The sequence below is a fragment of the Lagenorhynchus albirostris genome, chromosome 10 (assembly GCF_949774975.1).
Source record: "Lagenorhynchus albirostris chromosome 10, mLagAlb1.1, whole genome shotgun sequence".
NCBI classification, from domain to species: domain Eukaryota; kingdom Metazoa; phylum Chordata; class Mammalia; order Artiodactyla; family Delphinidae; genus Lagenorhynchus; species Lagenorhynchus albirostris.
In genome coordinates, this window is record NC_083104.1 from 92,757,568 (window position 1) to 92,780,407 (window position 22,840).

The 22,840-nt window shown below is 41.4% G+C and overlaps 1 protein-coding gene across 1 annotated transcript in view; it reads left to right on the forward strand.

Moving 5' to 3' along the window:
• The window catches only part of DTNBP1 (dystrobrevin binding protein 1), a 119,733-nt gene that overhangs the window by 84,333 nt on the left and 12,560 nt on the right, over window positions 1–22,840 (forward strand). The window lies entirely within an intron of this gene.

Below are 22,840 nucleotides of genomic sequence, written 5' to 3' on the forward strand. Positions count from 1 at the left end.
CACAAACTGCCTTAGTTCACATTTCAAATGTTATTATTTTATCAGAAACGTTAACCCTGTTTAAGCGGAAATTTACAAAAATCCGTGCGCATAGTTGGCTTACGTAAAGCACTCCCAGAAAGAACAGAGTAATAACTTTAGAAAGTCAAGTGTTTACTCCGCAAACAGAATCGGCATGTCTTGGGGATCTGCTGGAAGAAGAAGGAATTTAAAAAAAAAATTTTATCTGCCAGTGAGTACCCTGGTTTAGAAGGTGGAGTTTCTGGTGCTTGCCCAGAAGGGAGGCAGCGGGCAGGTGCAAAAATAGGACATTGTTATGGTAGTGAGTTCATTGTCCTTACACAAGCTGACGAAATAACAATACATTTGCACAGAGTTCCTCTGCTTCATCCTTCTTTTGTTCTCTTGGGCAGCAAGGTTAGGCTAATGAGCAGGACTCTTTCTGCTATTTTTATAATAATTTTTCAAAAGTAGGCTATAAATGTCACACAAAAATTCCAGGAGTGCCCCATTTGCTGTTTCAAGTTGCTGTAATGTGCTACACTATGAAATATAGCTAATAAACATGTTTGTCCATGTTAACAGAAAAGTAGTAACAACTCTTTCCACCTTAAAAAAATTTTATTAACCTCTATTACTACAAATATGTAGAATCGATTTTTTAATTAAGAGAAAGGGATATCTTGGTGTATCCAAAATTAAAATGTGGTGTACTGAGTGTATTCAGTACATCAAATAAAAAGGTGAAACAGCCAAAGAAAGCATTCCATACATCACAATGTATTTTTGAATAGAGCTGGTTTTTGCAGAAAAGTGATTTAAATCCTAGTTTCATTGTCTTTATTGGAAACTATGAAGTTCATTCTTATGGGAGTGTCTCTTGGCAGGGTGTGAGGCGTGCTGTTTTTCTTTTGGCGTCTGCATCAACTTCAATTTTCAGTTTATTCTATAAGGTTATTGTTAGTAAATCAGGAATTGATTTAGTCTCTAAGCCAGAGTAGGTCAGTACTAAAATATGTTTTGATGAAAGTATGGAAAGAGTATATAGCCATATGTGTTTTATTTTTAGATTGTTTTAATTACAAAATTAATTATTTGAATGTAAATTACCTATATGTTCAAGTACATCTTATGGAAAGTGAAAGCAGGCTCTTCGGAGATGATGTAGCCGATTTGGCTTTCTGTTTCTGATTAACTATTAAAACATCAAAGTAAAACCAGATGGGCCAGTTGCATATTGGTACCTGTGAAGGTTGTCCAAATAAAAATAAGGTTTTTAAAAATTTTTTTTGCTATAATCAGTGTTTGCTGATTCAACAAAGATTTGTGCCTGTTTCTTTGTTAAGCATTGGGAATTCGAAGTTGAAAAGATTCTTACTTTCAAGGAGCTGACAGTCTAGTAGGAAGAGATAGAAAAATAGTAAGACAGTGTATACAAGTGTATTTGGAACAGAAAGGAATCCCAAAGTTGTCTCGGGGCTGTTGGGAAAGGTACTTGGAAGACTCTGGGTTAACAGTCATTTTATTCTTAGACCTTAACAAAAAGTAAATAATAGGATTCACTTGTTGATCGACCACTGAGTGCCAGGCCTTCTGCTGGTAGTAGGTATACATGTATATAATATGTACACGTTCATGTAATTGGTGTATGCACATATGTGTATGTACATACACGCACATGTACAGACATATACATGAGGAACAGGGGAGATGCCCTCATGGAGGTCGATCCAGCAGGAAGAGTTAGGCAGTTTACAAGCAATGACTCATTATCACAGGGACACAATTTAGACTGGGGAAGGGGGTGGAAAGGGCAGGGACTACCCGAGGTAGTGACTGTTTGAGACAGAAAAATGAGAGGGAGAAAACCAGTATGAAAAAGGGGCAGGGGGAGAAATTTCTAGCGGCGGTAAAGAAATTGGCAGGTGTGAAACAACTGAAAGGCAGCCTATGTGGCCAGATGGTGGCGAGGCTGGAGCCGCCGCAGAAGCCAGACCCAGAAGGCCTTACGGAGAATTAGAAAGAGTTTGGATTTCATTTGTACTGCAGGGAAGGCCGACAAAGGGTTTTGAGTAGTGGGGTGTGTGGGGGGGGTAACATCTGATCCATAATTTGGAAAGATGACTCTTACTGGGTATGTGGGAAAATGAGTGTTGTTTTCTGGCTAGGTATGTGGAAAACGGACAGTAGGAAGGGTTGAGTAGGAGCAGAGGCCAGATAGGGAACGGGACTGGGATGGGGACAAGTGAAAATGGATCCCAGGGGTATTTTGGAAGCAGAATTAACAAAATTTGGAGTAATTAGATATTGGAGAGAGTGGTCAGCTTTGTCCTCTTCTCAGAAATGTAAAGATTGAAATATGTCCATTGGAATTGGCAACATGTGAACCGTTGGCGACCATGAGAAGAGCAGCTTCGGTAGAGTGAAGGGGGCGTAAGCCATGTTGTACACGTTGTTAATTCTCACAGCAGCCGTAGTGTCCTTGTCCCTGTTGTATGAATTTGAGAGAGTTTAAAGTAACTTTCCAGAATTACCCAGCTAGAGACTTGTGAAGCAGGCATTTGAACATTGTCTTCTTGACCCTAGAGGCTGTGCTCTGTGTACTGTGTTAGGCTGCTTCGTAGACAGATGGTGCTTGTAGAGGACGCCCTGTGTTCCCTCTCCTGTGATTTTCTTTTTTTTTGCGGTACGCGGGCCTCTCACCGCTGTGGCCTCTCCCGTTGCGGAGCACAGGCTCCGGACGCGCAGGCTCAGCGGTCATGGCTCACGGGCCAAGCCGCTCCGCGCCATGTGGGATCTTCCCGGACCGGGGCACGAACCCGCGTCCCCTGCATCGGCAGGCGGACTCCCAACCACTGCGCCACCAGGGAAGCCCTCTCCTGTGATTTTGATTTGGGCGTCTCCACTGACTCATGATGTTGAGCAGCTTTTCACGTGTTTATTAGCCGTTCATGTATCTTCTTTGGTTAAATGACTACCGAAATATTTTGCCCATTTCTTAATTAGGTTGTCTTATTGAGTTGAAAGAGTTCTGTATTTTGGATACAAGCTCTTTATCAGATGTGTCATTTGCCAATTTTCTCTTCCAGTTTGTGGTTGTTCATTTTCTCATTTGTATATTTTGAAGCACAAAAGTTTTTAATTTTGGTGAAATCCATTTTATCAAAAATTTTTTTAATGAATTGTGCTTTTGTCATATCCAGGAACTCTTTGCCTAATTCAAGGCCATGGAGACTTTCTCCTTTTCTCTTCTAGAAGTTTTATCATAAGGGTGGGTTTCACTTAATTGTGGAGATCATGGAATCCTTCTGTGAGGAAGTGGAACTTAAGCTGAGATCTGGAAGCTGAGTAGGAGCTAAAAGGGGAGGGAAGAGATTATGTTCAGAGGAAACAGCACGTGCAAAGCTCAAGGCTAGTGGGATTATGTCAAGTTTGGAGAGGTAGAAGGAAGGAGACCATTCGAGCTGGGGGCAGTGAGTGCAGGTGGTGGTACATGATGAGACTGGAGAGGTGACGGGATCATTTAGGCCATGTGAAGCAGTCCTTCTAAGAGCACTGGAGTTCGGGAGGGTTTTATTAGGCAGGGCGTGACATGACCAGGTTTGCTATGCAGATGAGTCACTCTGGCTACTATGCAGACATGAATTGGAAGAGGGCCGGTGTGGATCTGGATTGACCAGCTAGGAGGCTGTTGACCAGTTAGTGAGAGATAATGGAAGCTTAGGCCCAAGGGAAATGTGAAAATTAGGACGATTAGGGACATTTGAGGGCTTACCTGCCTTGAATTCTGCATGGTCAAGCTTCCAACCTGGAGGTTATAATAAGGGTGAATAAGCCAGTGTCTGTGGCTTCCAGTCTGTTCCCTAGCAGACACCTCTTTTTGGTTCTGTTCATTGGATTTTCTTTACCAAAAGGAGATGGTCCTAATAGCCCACACACAGCAATTGAGTTTAAACATCTTCACTGCTTTCATCCTACTTCACAAGACTTAGGAAAAAAATTAAAAGCAAGTTAGTTACTTATTCATACATCCACTTCATTAAAAAAAAAAAAGTAAGTACTTATTTTATGCTACACATAGAAGAGCAAGTACCTTTGTTGTAGAAAAGTGGCTTATAATCTAGGGTCAAATAGTCTCAGATGGACCCCCCTACTGTTAATTCAGGAAGTTATCAGGGGAAATGTAACTGAGTCTGGTGAATATGAGAGAACAATGACAGTGCCACAGACTGTGAGCTGTAACCCACTAATTCAACAAAAGATGATTGTGAGACATTTTCAAGCACCACAGTATCAACTTCAACTCTGAGCTTTTATTTTAGTTCTGAAATATGAAATGTGGAAGAATCTTTTCTACGATTTTCCCAGAGTATCCTTTAATTGACTCAGTGAATTAATAGTAGCAAATTACAATTTCTCAAAGGGATTACAAAAAATCGAATTCATTTTATCTTTCAAAATACAACAGAAAGGGCTTCCCTGGTGGCGCAGTGGTTGAGAGTCCGCCTGCCGATGCAGGGGACACGGGTTCGTGCCCCGGTCCGGGAAGATCCCACATGCCGCGGAGCGGCTTGGCCCGTGAGCCATGGCTGCTGAGCCTGCGCGTCCGGAGCCTGTGCTCCGCAACTGGAGAGGCCACGATAGTGAGAGGCCTGCGTACCACAAAAACAAAACAAAACAAAACAGAAAGGATTTCTAGGATTTCTAGACTAATGGTAAGAAGTATCTTGCTCAGAAAACTAAAACATGTATTTTTCATAGTGCTTTCCATTCTGTCTGTGAAATTGATACCTGGGAACATATTTCCTCTTCTACAATTTTCTGAAGTATACAGAGAATCGAAGGTTTCTCTTGACTTCGGGTATAGAGAAAGAGAGGTAATGAAATGCTGATATAAAGGAAGAATGACAACATGCTATTGAAATCCCTCTGCAGGAACATTTTAGCTGCTTACTGTCATAAGTGGTAAACGTAGGACCTTTTTGACCATCAAAATTAAGAGATTCTAGGAAATGGGAAAATATTTCATCTCTCGTGTGCGTACCCATGATCATAAATGGAAGGAATTAGGCTTAGGATAGGTAAGGGTAAAAAAGAAAAAGACATAAGAAATTCACTGTCAGATTCTGGGGCTTTTTCTAAGGGACCCACCTATGTGTTTTTTTTTTTTTAATAGCTCTTTTTTTTTTTTTTTTTAGATGTTGGAGGTAGGAGTTTTAGTAATTTATTTATTTATTTTTGCTGTGTTGGGTCTTCGTTTCAGTGCGAGGGCTTTCTCTAGTTGTGGCAAGCGGGGGCCACTCTTCATCGCGGTGCGCGGGCCTCCCACTATCGCGGCCTCTCTTGCTGCGGAGCACAGGCTCCAGACACGCAGGCTCAGTAGTTGTGGCTCACGGGCCCAGCTGCTCCACGGCATGTGGGATCCTCCCAGACCAGGGCTCGAACCCGTGTCCCCTGCATTAGCAGGCAGATTCTCAACCACTGCGCCACCAGGGAAGCCCCCACCTATGTTTTTATAAGCAAATTTAAGAACTGGCAAAGCTGCCTGAGCCAAAAAGGCAGAGCTACTTGTTGCCAAGAGCATTGCCATTAATTGCCTTGACCATGGAGAATAAGAAGTTCCTCTGCATACAAGGGAAGGTAGATAGAGGACAGTGAAAGGCCTGAACAATTTGTGCCAAAATGCTTATCAGATCACTTCTGTCTCTGAGTACTGTGTGGTTCTGTCTTACCTGAATTTAAAACAGAACATACATCATCTTACATAATATGAAGTTTGTGTCTTTAAGGGTTTAAAAATCTTGTATCTTTATCTAGGACCTTAGTTTATATGCTCACATATTCAGAGGACATGGAAACATAGGGCTGTTTCCCTGGTATGTTACAAACCATCTCATACAGTCGACTCAACTTGTTTTACTATAGTTTTAGGCAGACTTTTTCATAAGATGGCAAGCGTTTGGGTTTTTTGTTTGTTTTCTGTTTTTCTCTCCTGCTCGTGATCTTACACGAAAACACAAAGTGATAAAATGAAAATAATTCTGTTTGGCTTAAACTCTTTTCCTGGGTGGGTGTTTCTTGAATGCTGTGCCTTCTTACTCCCACCCTGTAATTAGTCATCGATTTGCTATTTTCACAGTCATTCTTCAGTTCCTATTTTGTGCCTAGAACAGGGAAAGACCACACAAAGTTGCCTAAGAAAACAACTTATTTCTCTGTATTGGATTGGTGGGCAAGCCTTCATTCTAAGGAATATTGACATTTTGTGGAGAGTTCATGGAAAGGACGCTGTCATGTCACATCCCAGTTTCAAAACACCATGGGTCTGGTTTTAGGAGTGGTAGCTCAACTTACAGACTTTCCTTGCAACAGAGTAGGCTTCTTATCTATCTTGCTGCTGTTTTAAGTACATATCATTGAGTACATATAAGGGATTTCCCATAATCTCGTGCGTGTATTGAACCCTTCATTGAAAGGATAAATATCCTAACAGGTTGTCTGCTTCTGGATAAACTCAATACTCCTTCAGTTTCTCTGCCTACTTTCAGTTGTCAACCCCAAGGAAAAGTTCATTGCATTGTTTTGTAAATATGAATTTTGGGAAGTGATTCAGAGGCTATATTTTGTTGATCATTTGGGAGTGGCGTTATGTTTGGAATGCCATTTTTAATGCTTTACAGGTTTCTTGGCCAACTTTTCCGTAGTCCTTGGGTAATGGCATGTTTGTATTAAAGTGCATCTTGTTAAGCTCAGGTGTTTTTGAGTGTGTACTACACTGATTTTATGGACCAATTTGACATTGTCCACTGCCAGCCCCTGAAAGCCAGTTGCAGCCACGTCCTGCTCCCACTGTTAGCCTTGGCGATGGTGCATGTTTGCTCTCAGCGCATGCAGTGGCGTGCCAGTGTTCCCCTTCAGCTGCGCTGCTGCTTCCTGAGCGGCTGTGTCTGTCTGTCTTCTGCATGACTGCATCTTGAACACCTGGCCTGCTGTGACTGCCTCCTGCACCTCTGCAGTCGAGCAGCCGGTGGGAAGCCTGCTACCACCCACCTGTACATGGTGCCCCTGCTCCTGGATGTGTGGTATCGACTGTGCAGCCCCCATGCCAGGGTGGTCACCAGGTCATTCACCAGACTCTCGCTGAGCACGTGGCAGGCGCCGAGGCTGCCGGGCTGAAAGTGTAGGGGAGGAAAACTCTCTCCTCCACCTCTTAGGTTTAGTGCCTATGCCCTGAACATTAAATTGACAAAAGACAGATTTTTTATTTGAGGGCAATATTTTAATTTTTGTGTACACATGGAGGCCTTCATAGAAAAAAAGCGAAGAGCAGCCGTTAGACCCGGGGGTTTATATAGCATTTTAACAAGGGTGATAAGTTGTGAAGATATAACTAGACAAGGAGGGAGAGTTCAGGCTTCTAGGGGTGGTAGACTGTGGGAAGGTGAGTATATGGGGACCTAATGGGAGAAGGGGGTCACTGAGTGACGTTTGTTACACGGACTCAGGCTGCTGCCTTCTCTGTTGATGCATCGTCTCCTCTGCCTGGTAGGGGAGAGGGAGACAACTTTACAAACGTAAATTTATATTTCCTTTACAAAGGGAAATTTATACCCTGCTTTCAGACAGAGAGGGGAAGGCCAAAGAGCTTTTCCCATTTCTGCTGTTTCTATATTGCCTTCAGCTCAAAATAATCCTCAGACCAAAGTGGCATATTTTGGGGTGGCATATCCCGATCCCTTTAAAAGACCTCATGTCTGCCCTCGAGGAATCTAGTGTCTGGTGGAGGAACAGAGGGTGAGCATGTGGCAGCAGTGACACTTACCTGTTGCAGTGGGAGGGTGGCGGAGAGAGAGCCGAAAGCTCCCTGCATTTGTCAGAGGGGGCAGCGTTGAGCTGAGACCCGGAGGACGAGCAGAGGTTGGCCGAGTGCAGGCCTCTGGGCCAAGGGCAGCGCAGTCACAGTCAAGGGCAGGGGAGAGCTGAGACCCGGAGGATGAGCAGAGGTTGGCCGAGTGCGGGCCTCTGGGCCAAGGGCAGCGCAGTCACAGTCAAGGGCAGGGGAGAGCGCGGGGCTTATTTGGAGCCCTAGGGTGTCGGCTGTAAGTCATGTGTAACTGGGAAAGCGGTTTCTCAGCGACACCTCCTGAATAGTGGTCTAGTTTCCAGGCTGTTCTTGCAAAAGTCCTCACTGTCCATAATGTAGTTAAAGAGCCAGGAGAAAACAGGAAGAACAGAGGGTAAAATAATCTCTGAACACCATCTTGAATCAGGAATAGTGTGTCTTTGACATTTCATACTTGTCTTTTTCACTTTCTGGTCCCTTTTTCTGCTGGGCCTTAATTACCCTCATGGCCAAAAGTCCCTACTGAGGCCTCCACCACAGCTGCCCTCTCCCCCTTTCTTCAAAATCGTCTACCTTTCTACCCATTTCTCCCCATATCTAGCATCTATATCTATTTTGAATGTTGCAGTTTTCTAAAAGCTCCCAAATAGAGTATTCTCGATTTGCTTAAAAGAGAAATGTAAAATATGTAAATCTCTAATGGTGAAATTTCAGGAAGTAGTTCAAAGGTAAGTGAGGAATTCGGTCTACTCCAGAGGCTGCCCCATGTGTTGATGTGTTGCTCTCCCGCTGGTCCCTTCTTCATGTAACTTCTTCCTCTGCTTCTGGACTCAGGGATCTCCTCAGGGACCATCTCCTGCCACCCCTGCTGGCTAGTACCACCAGCCTGTCTGGGAAGCACAGAATCCATGTCTCATCCCCACCCTGTTAGCTGGCAGTGAGAGACTTATGGTAGGAGGAGGGAGGGGACCAAGGCAGCCATTCATAGTACTAATTTATTCATAAGTCACTCATTCATAAGCTTCCAGCAGCTTGTAATTGAAAGTGATAAATCCCCATTTCTAAAATATTTTCTGGAAATAATGTGGTATGATCGGCTTTCAAGCATGTTGAGATTTGACTGTCACTGAACCTTCCAGAAGCAGAATGTTTCCAACCTGTGGCATGAGGACATTTATAGCGAGAGGCTCTTGCATCCAGAAGCATGTTGAGCTATGGGTTCTGTGTGATAAATGCAGTTGAAATATATGCAGTATTCTGTTGCAAATGTGTGTAAATGTTGTGCAGAATAAAACTCAAAGTCATTTTTAAAAGTGCTACGGAACTCAATAGATTTCTGTTGTCATGTATTTTCTCAGTAAATTGTCAGTAAAAGTACACCCACTCTTAAACCTGAAAAGGTTTGAGACCATTGTTCTAGGTTGCAATTTTTGGACTACTTAATTTGAAATCAAGGCAGCATAAGTAAAAACGTTTCCGAAGGTAATTGTTTTGAGTATTATTGAGTGTTCTTCAGTGATATTTAAAGTCTAAAGAAATCTAACATCTGAACTACTCTATCGGCATAGAGAATCATTATGCTAATATGTGATCTTAAGCTGAACATAATTTTGATCTCACAGCATCCCACTGGTGGAGTGTGGGAAGCTGCCTGTGTAACCAGGGGGTTCTCTCCCCTGTGGACAGGACACTTCCTGAGAGGAACTTGGGATTGGCCCACAGGAGCTGGCTCCCGGTGGTGTGACTTGCCCAGTCATGGGGCGGAGCCCCTCCCAAAAACTTCCTCTCTTAGCTTTGTTCCTTGAGCTTTAAAGGCCTTTGGATTCTACCGTGTCCTTTTGAAATGCAGATGTCCTTTCAGGGAGATACTAAACCTAAAAACACAGCATCTTGGCTCTGAATTGCTGGAAGGATCTTGTCCTCTAAAAACTTTTCACAGACTTTAGTCAACAGCTAGCTGAGTAAAGAGGCTGGTGGGAAAGATAACACAAGCTAATGAGGGCAGGAAAACTAGCTCCAGGAGAGGAGGCCAGGTAGCCACGGAGACCCCGGGGAGCAGGGGGGGTGCCGCCCGGGGACCGCCACGTCCTCCTCTCGTGGTGCCCACGCCAGCTGCGTCTTGTGGATCTCCAGATTCAGATCCCCCTTAAAAAGAAGAATATCATTTGTTCAGATAGAAATGCTCAAATTGTAGACCTGCAGATGGCATTCCTTCAACACCTTCTTTGGGGTCACACATAAAATAGAAAGTGGTGTTATCTCTGATTGCATTTTATTTTTGATGTGACTCAAGAAAGCAACCAAAGCTTAAGTTTATTTCCCCATACTGATAGTGAGACTCATCTCAGGGGGCAGCTGTCAGAATTGGCCCACATTTGTCAAATTGTTGCTTGTATCAAATTGTTCTGTATCTTGAGGAAGATACAGAAATATAAATTTTATATAGTTAATGAAAATTTAAATTTAGTATCTATATCTGTAATGTTTTACTCATGACTTAAAAAAACCGTAGGCTTCAACACCAGGCCCAGTCACACCACCAAGTTTGGTTTTGTTTTAATTAACATTGTCTCATTTTCAGATGTACTGAGACCTTATTGTCTTCTTTCTCTTTTTGCCCCCTCCTCCAGATTTCCTTAGACAGGCATCTGAGTCTAGTTTTTGGAGATTTCTCAAAATTTTCTTATAATATAGCAGCCAGTCTACATCACTGTTATCATAGATATGAGAACTGTTACTTGAGAAAATTCCAGTGACACTACTTTTGTACTGAAATTCAAATGTTAGGAGCAAGGGAGTGATTTTGGTTTTTGTGTTCTTTAGTTTTCTGTTTGCAAAAAAGTCATTCCTTCTTTACAAGTGTTAGAAGTGGGAAGAACTTGTTTTCTTTTGTTGTGAAAGTTTAGAATTTCGGAATAGAAAATACTGATGTGAAACCTAGGTGTGATCTGTCTTACCATGAACAGATTCTGTTTAACAGCTGGGAATCCAGAGCAGGTTAAGGTTCTCACATGTTTAATTATGTGATTACTTCTGCTGCATAATGAGCATATACCAGGTTTTCAAGGTTGAGAAGTTTGTTTAAACGTTTTATTTGCCATTTAAACCATTGTTATTTGATGTTTAGTCTGTCCAAGATTACCAATTTTCAAAGCAGTAGAATGTATTATAAAATTTTTTAATACTTCAGAAAGGTCTTTAAAATCTCTTAATGTCTTAGGTTATCATTGTGATTAACTGCTTATATTAATGAAGCTCAAAAATGTTGATTAATGGAAATTTCTGGTTGTAAAAGTTCCAGGTAACACTGTATTGCTATAAAGTAGTCTATTTTAAATCATGAACAAATAAGCTATAAGGAGTTAATAGGCATGTAGTAAATATGCTTATTAAATGTATTGAATAAATTAAATTTGTGAATGATATTACATAAGAATAAGTGAATAAAGAAGTACATTCATACACTGAACTTTTTTTTTTTTTTTTTTTTTTTTTTGCGGTACGCGGGCCTCTCACTGTTGTGGCCTCTCCCATTGCGGAGCACAGGCTCCGGACCCACAGGCTCAGCGGCCATGGCTCACGGGCCCAGCCGCTCCGCGGCATGTGGGATCCTCCCGGACCGGGGCACGAACCCGTGTCCCCTGAATTGGCAGGCGGACTCTCAACCACTGCGCCACCAGGGAAGCCCATATACACTGAACATTTTAACAGAAGGAATTTTTTTTATATAACCACCCAAAACAATAAAGTATTAGTTGGATATGTCAAAATACATATTTATTATGATTATTGGGGAATGAAAATATATTTTGTGTGTTTATAGAACCTTATGCTTATTTGAATTTTTAATTCTAAAGCTATATAACATTACAAAAAATTTATACCATTGAGGGCCAACAACCCTCCACAGTCTCACTGTATTAATGAAACTGATTTTTCAGGAGTGCTTTACCAGCGCTTCTTCATGTGATAAGTTACACATATTTGTCTTTTTATTCTTCTTTTACTTAATATCTTATGTCTTCACCATGTTTGTTGTTGGCTACATGATGGCTCATCAAGTGGCCGAGTCATTTAATACAGAAATGAGCTTCTTTAGGTAGGTAGTAGCTCTTTTATTCTTTTGGATTATGTCCTTAGCGTGTATCTTCAGATGCGGTATCACTAGGTGAAAGTATGTTAGAGATTTTTAAAATCAGATTGCTTTCTAGGAGTCTTTTTTTTTTTTTCTAGGAGTCTTTTTAATTTATGCAAACATTAGTAATGAAAGTATCTCACCTCACTCTTGTTAGCATTGTTTTTATATTGGCCAATATGTAACTGGACAAAAATGGTACTTCAGTTTTAATAACATATAGGGCTGAACAATTTTTGGCTTCTGTGAACTGTTTTTTCTATTGAAAAGATTTTATTGGCATCGATTTTTTTTCTTTTTCTTTTTTCTTTTTCTTTTTTTTATTTACTGTGGTAAAAATAATGATCTTTTGCTACTTGTGGCAATTCTTTTTCCTCAATCTGTTGTTTCCCTTTTTATTATATTTCTTTTAATATCCAAGAGTGTTTACTGTTCATGTTACACAGTATCTGTTGATCCTTGATAATTTCTTCTGTAGTGTGTAAGACCCCTTATTAGTAACTTTAAAGGTTTAATTTGGTTTTCTTTTTCCATATATCATTTTTGGTTTTCAGTTATTTAATTTATCCTGTATGCCTCTAAATTGATTTTATAAATGGCCAACTAGATTTCACAGTGCCACTTATTACAAATTTCTTTACTTTCTCCTTTGTTTCTGATATATCCTTTATTATATTTGTTTAGCATATGATCACATCTCTTTTAGGGATTTTCCACTTCAATGATCCACCCATCTCTTTTTGTTTTACGTAATGTTGGTGGTTTTTAAAAATTATTTATTTATCTTGTCTGCGCTGGATCTTCGTTGCTGCGTGCGGGTTCTTCAGTTGCGGCATGCAGAATCTTTTTTTTTTTTTTTTTACCTGTGGCATGTGGAATCTTTAGTTGCGGCATGCATAATCTTTAGTTGTGGCATGCATAATCTTTAGTTGCAGCATGCAGCCTCTTAGTTGCAGCATCCGTGTGAGATCTAGTTCCCTGACCAGGGATTGAACCCAGGCCCCCTGCATTGGGAGTGCAGAGGCTTAGCTACTGGACCACCAGGGAAGTCACTCCATAATGTTTAAATTGTTGTTTTGTGAAGTGTTTTAATATCTGGTGGGGCTAGGCTTCTCCTCACCTCTCACCACCTTTTAAAAAAATACATGATCAAGTTTTGATTTCAGAATTACTACGAAAAATCCATTAGATAGCTTTTGATTCTTAACAATTTCATTTCCTGTGTTAATTTCTATAACATGTATAATTTTTAAATCAGATTATTCATTTCATTGATGCTTCCAAATGTGTTATAGCGTGTATTGGGGCATGATAGTTAGTACAGGGGAGGAAAAAATGTTTTCCTCGATCCTCTTAGGGTCCTTGGCTAGGTCTGACAATTAAAATGACAGAGATTAACAGGAGAAAAGTGTACAGATTTATTTAATGTTAACTTTTACGTTAACACGGGGGCCTTCATAAGGAAATGAAGACCCAAAGAAAGAGTTAAGCTTGAGTGTTTTAAGCCAGGTTTGAGGAAGAACGGATGTTCATGGAGAAATGTCATTAGGACAAAGGCCCTGAGGTAAGGGTAGTGAACTGGAGGAGACTTAGCCAGGCCAGCATGTTGCACTCTTCTCTGTGTCCCTCCGTCTTGGGGATAAGGATGCTCCTGTCTTCTGGGTACAGGGAGGGCACCTTCCACAGGAGGGTCTTAGGACCTGCTTCAGGGGAGAAGAGCAAGGGGCAGGTCAGAGTGAGCTTCCTGCTTCTGCCATTTCCTCAAACTCCTTCAGCTGAAAATATCAATATGCCAAGTCCAGGACCCCATCACCAGTCACTTATTTTCACATCTCTTCTGCCTCCGTCGGCATACCTTCTTTGCCATATATCTAACTCTGGGTATATGTATTTTTTTCTTCTCTTAATTTTTATTTGACAGAGTTTGTCTATTAGTTTTAAATACAAATGTAATTTTATATTGATTACATTAATGTAAACCCCTCCACGTTGTCTCTGCAAATGGTGAGGATGAGGACCTCCCCCTTGGCTGCATCTGGGTTCAGGACAAAGAACAGATGGTCACAACATTTTTGTCTCCTGCTGTATGAAGCCCCCAGGCCATGAGCCAGGGACTGGTAAGGGATTCCACAGAATGGGATCCAGCGCTTTTCTGACCCTGAAGTTACTTGTCTCTCATCAGTGAAGATGACTACACGTCCTGCTTGTTTATGATTATACGCTTTGGCGGCTGCTGGAGCGTTTCCTTGTTAGATGATCTTGTAAATATTTTAAAGAGAGTTTAGGAGAGGACGTTTCTATCATTTCCATGAATTGTGCCAACTTCCCCATCTTATATTTGTTCTTTTCCATTATATAAATATTTGTACAAAGTAAAAATTTGAATGAAGTGGATGCGCAGAAACAGTTCATTAAGAGCTGTGGTTCTCAAAGTCTGGTCCTTGGACAACAGCATCAGCATCACCCTGGAATTGGGTAGAAATGTGAATCCTCTGACCCTGCCAGTTACTGAATTGGTAGCTCTGGGCATGGGGCCCAGTGATCCAGCAACCTCTGTGTCACCAGCCCTCGAATTGATTTTGATGACACTAAGGGCCTGCTATCTCCATAACCCCTTTGAATGAACTCCGTAAGAGTTGATCTTCATACTGAGACACAAGCAGCTGGTTTGTACTTCTTTTTCTAGAGTGTTTAATGTACTAACAATAACAACAACAACAAACTTCGGAGTTTGGAAGGATTCCTGGAGCAATCTAAACCCTTCCCATTTTCCCCCCAAATTTTGTTGTTAAGTAGATCAGTACTCTAAGTAAAATTAAGGAAAATGTCAGGACTTTAAAATTCTAGGAAATTGGGCTAAATATTCATAACACAGAGCTTCTAGCCTGGAGTTTTTTAAATCTTACAAGAAAAAATTGGAAACCATCCAAAGAATGGGATAACATGGCATACGCTTGATATCTAACACAGCAATTTCACATACTGTTTCTGTAAAACGTATCCTTTGTAACATATCATGGACTAGCCCTTTCCAGTGGAGTTGAACCACCCCTTTAAACTGACATCTTACCCATCTAGGTCTTTGTCGACCCCGGCAAGAAGTACAGCCGTCGTGACGCTACCTAGACTCACTTCAGGCCACGGGCCCTCCAGTCCGACCCCCGCTATGACGTTGGAACAGGTTCATAACTCGTGAAGCCTCTGGCCACAGTTTGAGTGCACTTCTCACTTACCCATTAATCTTAAGCTTTTTGTTCTCATCATTCTTTAAGCAGTAAAATGACCAGGAAGATAAATGCAAACGTACCCTCAGCGTTTTGTTAATAGTTGAATCTGATTTTCTTGAAAAGTTACTGTCAAATTCAAAAGGTCCTAAATCCTTTACTGCTAATCTGATTTTCATTTTATCTTACCAAAAAAAAAAAAAAAAAAAAGAAAGAAAGACAGGATTCAGGAGACCTCTTCCTGCCCCAGTCAAAAGGAAGTAAAAATAGAATTATAGCATTTAAGAGCTGGATGTGACTTTCTATGGATATCATCCAACCCCACCCCCACCCCCGCTTCCTAACTGATGGGAAACTGGAGGCGTGGCAAGGTGAGTGGTGTGGCTCAGAGACCAGCAGCCTCATCAGGGGCTTCTAAGCTGCCTTGCTCCTCCTGCAGAAGATAAGGTACAGTTGAGCATTTCTGTCTTACTGCTTTGGGCAAACCTTGTACATGTCGTGTTTCTGCAGTGTCTATTTTGCTAGTACTCTAGATAGTGGTCATTTCCTTCAGGGTAATTGATAGAAATGTTTTAAGTGTTCCAAAAGTTTAGATACTAGAATAGTGTTTGTTTCCTGTGACGTGGGTTTAGGAAACAGCTGTTCCAGTAGCTACTCTAAATGAACTTTGTAGAGTCTTCTTAGGAGTTGCCATGAGTTGTTGTCTAAAGGAGTTATTTATTCTGTCTGTCTGCAAAACCTGCCATTATTCTAAACTACTACATTTTAGGTAAGAAGTATCCTTTATTAGTTGCAGGTAGAAGCAGTAAGTACCTTTTGGCTTTTGCTAAGTGTGTGTGCGTGCATGCGTCCGTGTGTGTTGGAGGGGGCTGAAGAGGAGCTCTGTAAAGAGCCATTTAACTTTCTGTTAAAACGTGTCTTGACTTTAACATGCACAGAATCTTTTTTCCAAAGACCAATTCTGAGGAATTAAGGAAAGGGCTCTATAATACTTTCGAATACTCATAGAAATAATGTATGGTATAAAATAATTGTAAACCTGTCTTGGAAACTAATTGTTGATGAAGGCTAGACAGAAAACTTTTAAAAACTGTAGAAACATAGGGCACAGAAGTTGGTATTTTAAATGAATGTTTAAAACCTACAATTCTAGGACAGTATTAATTAAAGGTCTTTTTTTTTTTTTGTCCTCCCTGAAACAATTTGCATTCATTTTTTTAAGGCGGGGCAGGAGGTTGGGGAGACTTTAAAAATGGTTGAGTGTGCCTTATTTTGAAAACTAATTTGAGATAGGAATAAAAGGTGACTGTTAAATGGTAAAAATACAGAGTAGGTGGGTTTTAAAAATGGAAGGAAATCTTGTATATTTTGTCACTAACAAGTCCTCCGTTCCTGTATAGAATTTTTCTAAAATTAAATATATTTTCCTATTTAAATCATAGCAATTATTGGAAATATTTAAGAGGAAGTTAAAACTTGTTTCTAACAGACACATACTCTGGGGAAAAGGAGGAGGGAAGGAAACAGATTCTGTATCACAGTTATTAAGTAGGTCTCACCAAATGCTGGTGAGGAAGGATGTGGAAGAATGAGGTCCCCCGTACACTGGTGACAGGGGCCACTCCGGAAAAGAGTTTGGCAGTTCCTTTCAAAACCAAAAAATGCACTTACCATATGACCCAGCAATTGCATTCTTGGGCATTTATCTCAAATAAATGATTTATTTTCATCCAGAAGCTGGTACACAAATGTTCATAGCAACTTTACTCACAGTATCCAAAAATTGGAAGTGACCCAGGTGTCCTTCAGTGGGTGACTAGTCAAACTAACTGTGGTCCCTCCACACCGTGGACACAACTCAGCAACAAAAAGAAACAAATTATCAATATGAGCAACTGCTAAGATGAACCTCAAGAATATGCCAAGTGAAAAATGCCAATCTCAGAAGGATATATATATACCACATGATTTCATTTAGGTAGCATTTGTGTAATAACATGATCACAGATTAGGACTTAGGGAGGGGTAAGAGTGGAGGAAGGGGGAGGGGATGGTTACCAGAGGGCAACCGGAGGAGCCTTGTGGTAACAGTAATGTTGAACATCCTGATTGCGGTTGTTACACAAGCCTGCGTGTGTGATGAGCCTGGAGAGAGCTCCCCCGTCCTGTACACACACACACACACACACACACACACACACACACACACACACACACACACACACACACACACACACACACACACACACACACACACACACACACACACGAGAGCATGACTGGGGAAATCTGAATAAGCTCTGTGGAGTGTACCGGTGTCTGTTTTTTTTGGTTTTGATATTGTACCGTAACTGGATAGGATGTTAGCACTGGAGAGACTCGGGATGGGTGTGTGGGACCGCTCTGTTCATTTCTTGACGACATCCTATGAACCTGTAACTATTTCAGAGTAAAAAGTTAAAAAAACAGCAACTTGGGCTTCCCTGGTGGCGCAGTGGTTGAGAGTCCGCCTGCCGATGCAGGGGACACGGGTTCGTGTCCCGGTCCGGGAAGGTCCCATATGCCGCGGAGCGGCTGGGCCCGTGAGCCATGGCCGCTGAGCCTGCGTGTCCGGAGCCTGTGCTCCGCAACGGGAGAGGCCACAGCAGTGAGAGGCCCACACACTGCAAAAAAAAAAAAAAAAACAGCAACTCTTCCAGGGGTACAAAAAGAAAAAAAAAAGACTGAATATTGCAATTTCATATGGTTCAAGGAGAAAATAATGTACACCAGATGCTGATGAGCGTACATCAGAATGTTAGTTGTGCTCCTCTGCTTATGGTGATTTCAGAGGGATTTTCACCTTACTATTTGTGCTTTTTTTTTTTAATTTATTTTTGGCTGCATAGGGTCTTCATTGCTGCGCGCGGGCTTTCCCTAGTTGCAGCGAGCGGGGGCTATTCTTAGTTGCGGTGCACGGGCTTCTCATTGTGGTGGCTTCTCTTGTTGCGGAGCACAGGCTCTAGGCGCGCAGGCTTCAGTAGTTGTGGCACACGGGCTCAGTGGTTGTGACTCGTGGGCTCTAGAGCACAGGCTCAGTAGTTGTGGTGCACAGGCTTAGTTGCTCCACGGCATGTGGGATCTTCCTGGGCCAGGGCTCCAACCCGTGTCCCCCGCATTGGCAGGTGGATTCTTAACCACTGAGCCACCAGGGAAGTCCATGTGCTTTTTTATGATTAAAATTTTTTCCACAATGTACATGCATTGTTCATGCATCAAAAAAAAAACTTTTAAATAAATAGCAAATAATTAGAAGCATAAGAAAAATAATGGGTCCTATTTTTAAAATTCTGTCACAATGACAGAATTGTGTAGTAATTTAGTGATCATGTAGTTTGACAGCCTGTTGGCAGTTAAATTTTTGTCAAAAAACAGTTTAGGAAGGTACGTGTTTACCTACTTGTATTTAGAAATTTGTTTAGGAATTCACAGAGATTTCACATTTCTTCCTTGATCATATCATATGCATTTTAGTATCTCAAAATTTGTATTCTCGATATAAAAACATCTAAATTGTAAATATTTAAATGATAGATTTAAAATCTATTCTTAGTCTTGCTTATTTATCTTGAATGAAAAATGTTCTCAATCTTTAATATTATGTAGAGATTACCAGAATTTTTCATAACTCATATTTAATTAAATTTTATTGTTTTCTCTTCTAACATTTTTGGATTAAAGATACTCTCAGTAAGTCCTTTTACGGACAGGTTTGTCCTGGTTTTCCTCACATCATCCGTTTCTTTCTTCCCAGCAGCTCCAGGCTTTTTCAGTCATTCACACCTCACTGTCTTTTATTACTTATCAGCTCTGTTAAAAGGGCTTAGTTGTGGAATAAGTTGAAACTGTTCCTGAAATGAGACTGATGGATTTTTTTTTAATATCTCATATATACCCTTATGCCCCATTAAAACATATAATTAAGAATTGATTATAACATCTTCACTGGTAATGGAATTTTTTTGTTTGTTTTGAAAAATTATCCAATTGAAATTGATAGTGGAGGCTAGAGTGGAAGTTGCAGTCAGATAAAACTTGAGCAATGACCTGGAGTTGAAATAAAGGAGACACAGACCTGGGTTGATAATGGAATTAAATGATTACTCCTGACTCCTGATAGAAAAACTACAGCATCTTTTATCTAATTTTTTGGTGTGTTTGGTTTTTCTTTTTAATCTTAAGGCTATTTGTTGAAGTTCTTTAAAATCTTTGTATTTGTCTGGCTTTCCCTGGTATAATAAATGACATCTTCGATGGGAACAGTGGGTCATTTTTCCTTATAGAAAATGTTCTATAATTTCTATTTTTCCACAGTTGTTCTCCCAAAGTCAGATGCTCTTAAACTTCTAGATTTGAAATATTCCCTCAGTGTCCTTCCATCATTTCTCCACTCCCAAATGTAGTTGTTTCTTGGCAAAAGCTGAACCGATGATTCCAGAACAAACGGCACAATCAGAACATCCTTTCTCAGGCACGTAGCTGAGGGTGAATCTTCTTAGCTGCTGAGCAGGACAGTTATTTTTAATAACTGCCATGTGCTTTTTTTATCATTGTCCTGAGTGTACAGCTGGTATAGAGTTAATGTACTTAGTTCTGTGATTCTAGCTTAGAGGTCAGCCCTGAGATGTAAGGGGGGCTCTGAAATAAAGTGGGAAATGACAAAAGGTGCTTGGAAATGTTTCAGATAACTAGTGTGTAACATGTCTTAAAACTTAAAACAGTGATTATTTTCCTTTAAGTCATTTTAAGTTCCCTAACCCAACCGTGTCCCCCCTTTTGTGAGGGCTGGAACATGATTACATTTCATTCCAGTGTAAAAAACCTAAGACAAAAACTATAGAACTTATAATTCAGAAACACGAGAATTGAACATGAAGAAGAAGTCTTGAGAAGAATGAAAGTTTTCAAGTTGCATAACTATATATCTCTGTATCTATAGAAAATCTTAGTTCAGTTGAAACAAGATATTCTTTAATGAAAACCCCTTTGATAATTTCTGCATTGATCTTTGTTTCTGAGCTTCCTATTTTGGAATTTTTTTTTAAAGGGTAATTGAACTTTGTTTGAAGTGTGTGAAGCATACTTAATCTATTCTAGGGCTGACTTATTCTAATGCACCTGGCAGTCATGAAGCATTTGATCAGATAGGTTGATGGCTGAAGTGAAATAAATGAAGACATCCTATTGAGTGTCCTTTCTCCCTCGTAAAAGTACATGCTCAATTCCTTGCACGTTAAGGGCATTGATAGGTGACCCAGTCTGAAGTGTGTGAGTGGGGCTGAAAGAGTTGGGGTGATTCTCAGTGTCGTGCTCATCCTGCTTCATGGTAATATTTCGTATCATTTCCTTTTCCTAATAATAATGCTGGTATTAATATTCGCTGTCAGCTATTGGCAATACTGTGTGCCTGGTGATTCACGTGTCACCTCATTTAATCCTGCCAACACCCGTATGAAATAAGTTCACCACTCTTGTACAGAGGAGGAAGTTGAGACCCAGAGAGGTTCAGTTAGTTGTAGCTGGTAATAGATATCCTTGCTTGGGTTTCTCGGGAAGCAGAGCCTGAGATGAGGATTTTCCTGCAGGTAGTTTGTGTGAGAGGTGATCCCGGGAAGCAGGGGTGAGGGGGCAAGGAGGAAACATCGATAAAGGGATGCATTGTTGAAGTCGCTGCTGCGGTTCCACCAGGACCTCTGACAGTTGTTCAGAATGGCTCCTAGAATTGTCCATCCAAAGGATGGGAGCCTGGGCATTGATACACTGGCTTCTGTCACCCATTGGGTGAGAGCTGCCTTAATTCCCCAGAACTTCTGGGCTAAGCTGACTTGTAGGTTCCCTGGGATTCAGAGGACACTCTGACCAGCCCCCCCCCAAAAGAATAAGAGATGCACCTTGAATTGGGACCTTGTGGGCATACAGATGAGCTCACACAGAGCTGCCTTTCAGAAATCAGAGGTAGGCTAAAGGGAGGCGGGATGACGTGCCCGAAGCGTCTAAAGGCATCACGGGGACAGGACGCAGCCCAGACTGCTTCCGAAACCTGCGCTCTTTCCAGACTCTCTCCCTGTGAACAGAGATATGAGATGGGGGCTGCAAGTCAGGTGACATGAAAGTTCAGAGAACGCACAGTGATTATCACAGTGTGAGAAGACTGCACATCACCATTGCTGTACATGCGGTTACATGTCGTCGGGACGATTTACGTTCCCGTCTGTGTTGCTTTGCTTGATATTAGCATTCCTTGCATATATGAAGATTAGGATACAAGAAGAATATCCGGAATATTCTAAATATTGAGGCTGTAACTGATTTGGGATTAAAAATGTACTCTCCATTATCAAGTTTTTAAGATCTACACGTACAGGATCATGTTGTACCTGGGAGCTGTGACACGAGGTGTTGAGTATTTGTGGAGGGAATGACTAAGGTCGATCATGTGGGACCTCCAAGACTATTGTTCATTGTAAATTCTGGGGTTTTTTTTTTTTGGTTAAAAATCACTTGGTAACACCATGAAGACTTTCTTATTAAGATTTTTAATTTAATTTTTAATAGATGACGTATAGCATTGTGTAAGTTTAAGGTGTACAACATGTTGACCACTGTGGAGTCGCTCACACCTCCATCATGTCACATAATTACCATTTCTTTTTTGTGGTGGGAACATTTAAGATCTAGTCTCATAGAAACTGTGAAGAGTATAATACGATGCTGTTGACTGTGGGCACAGTCATACTCCTCTTCTACCTGCAAGTTTGCGCCCTTGGACCAGCATCTCCCCAGCTCCTCCACCCGCTCTCCCCCTGCTAACCACCACTCTGCTGTTTCTATTATGAGTTCAACGTTTTTAGGTTCCACGTATAAGTGAGATCATACAGTATATGTCTGTGTCTGACTTATCTCACGCAGTGTAATGTCCTCAAGGCACACCTGTGTTCTCTCACAGCAGGATTTCCTTCTTTCTCATGGCTGAATAATATTCCTTTGTGTATATGTACCACGTCTTCTTTATCCATTCAGATACTGACAGACGCTTAAACTGTTTCCGTATGTTGGCTATTGTGAACGATGCTGCAGTGAGCATGGGAGTGCAGATCTCTTTTTGATATCCTGTTTTCATTTCCTTTAGATAAATATCCAGAAGTGGAATTAATGGATCATACGTTAGTTCTATTTTTAATTTTTTGAGGAATGTTCATGCTGCTCTCCGTGGTGGCTGCACCAGTTTACAGTCCCACCAACAGCGCATGAGGGCTCCCTTTCCTCCGCATCCTCACCAACGCTTGTTATCTCTTGGCTTTTTGATGATGGCTGTTCTAACCTGTGATGGGGTTCTCTGCTCAGGGTCTCACAGCCTGGAATCAGGGGTTGACCAGGCTGCAAGGAATCTGTTTTCCAAGCTCGTTCAGGTTGTTGGTGGAGTCCTGGCTCCTTGTGGTGGTAGGACTGAGGTCTCCATTTTCAGGCTGGGCAGTCAGCCTGGGGTGGCTTTCAGCTCCTGGACACACCTTCAGTCCTTGTTAGGCCTCTCCATCTTCAAAGCCATGTCAGACCCCTTCTGTGCTCACATCTCTTCTCCTGGAAAAGTCCAGGCCCACC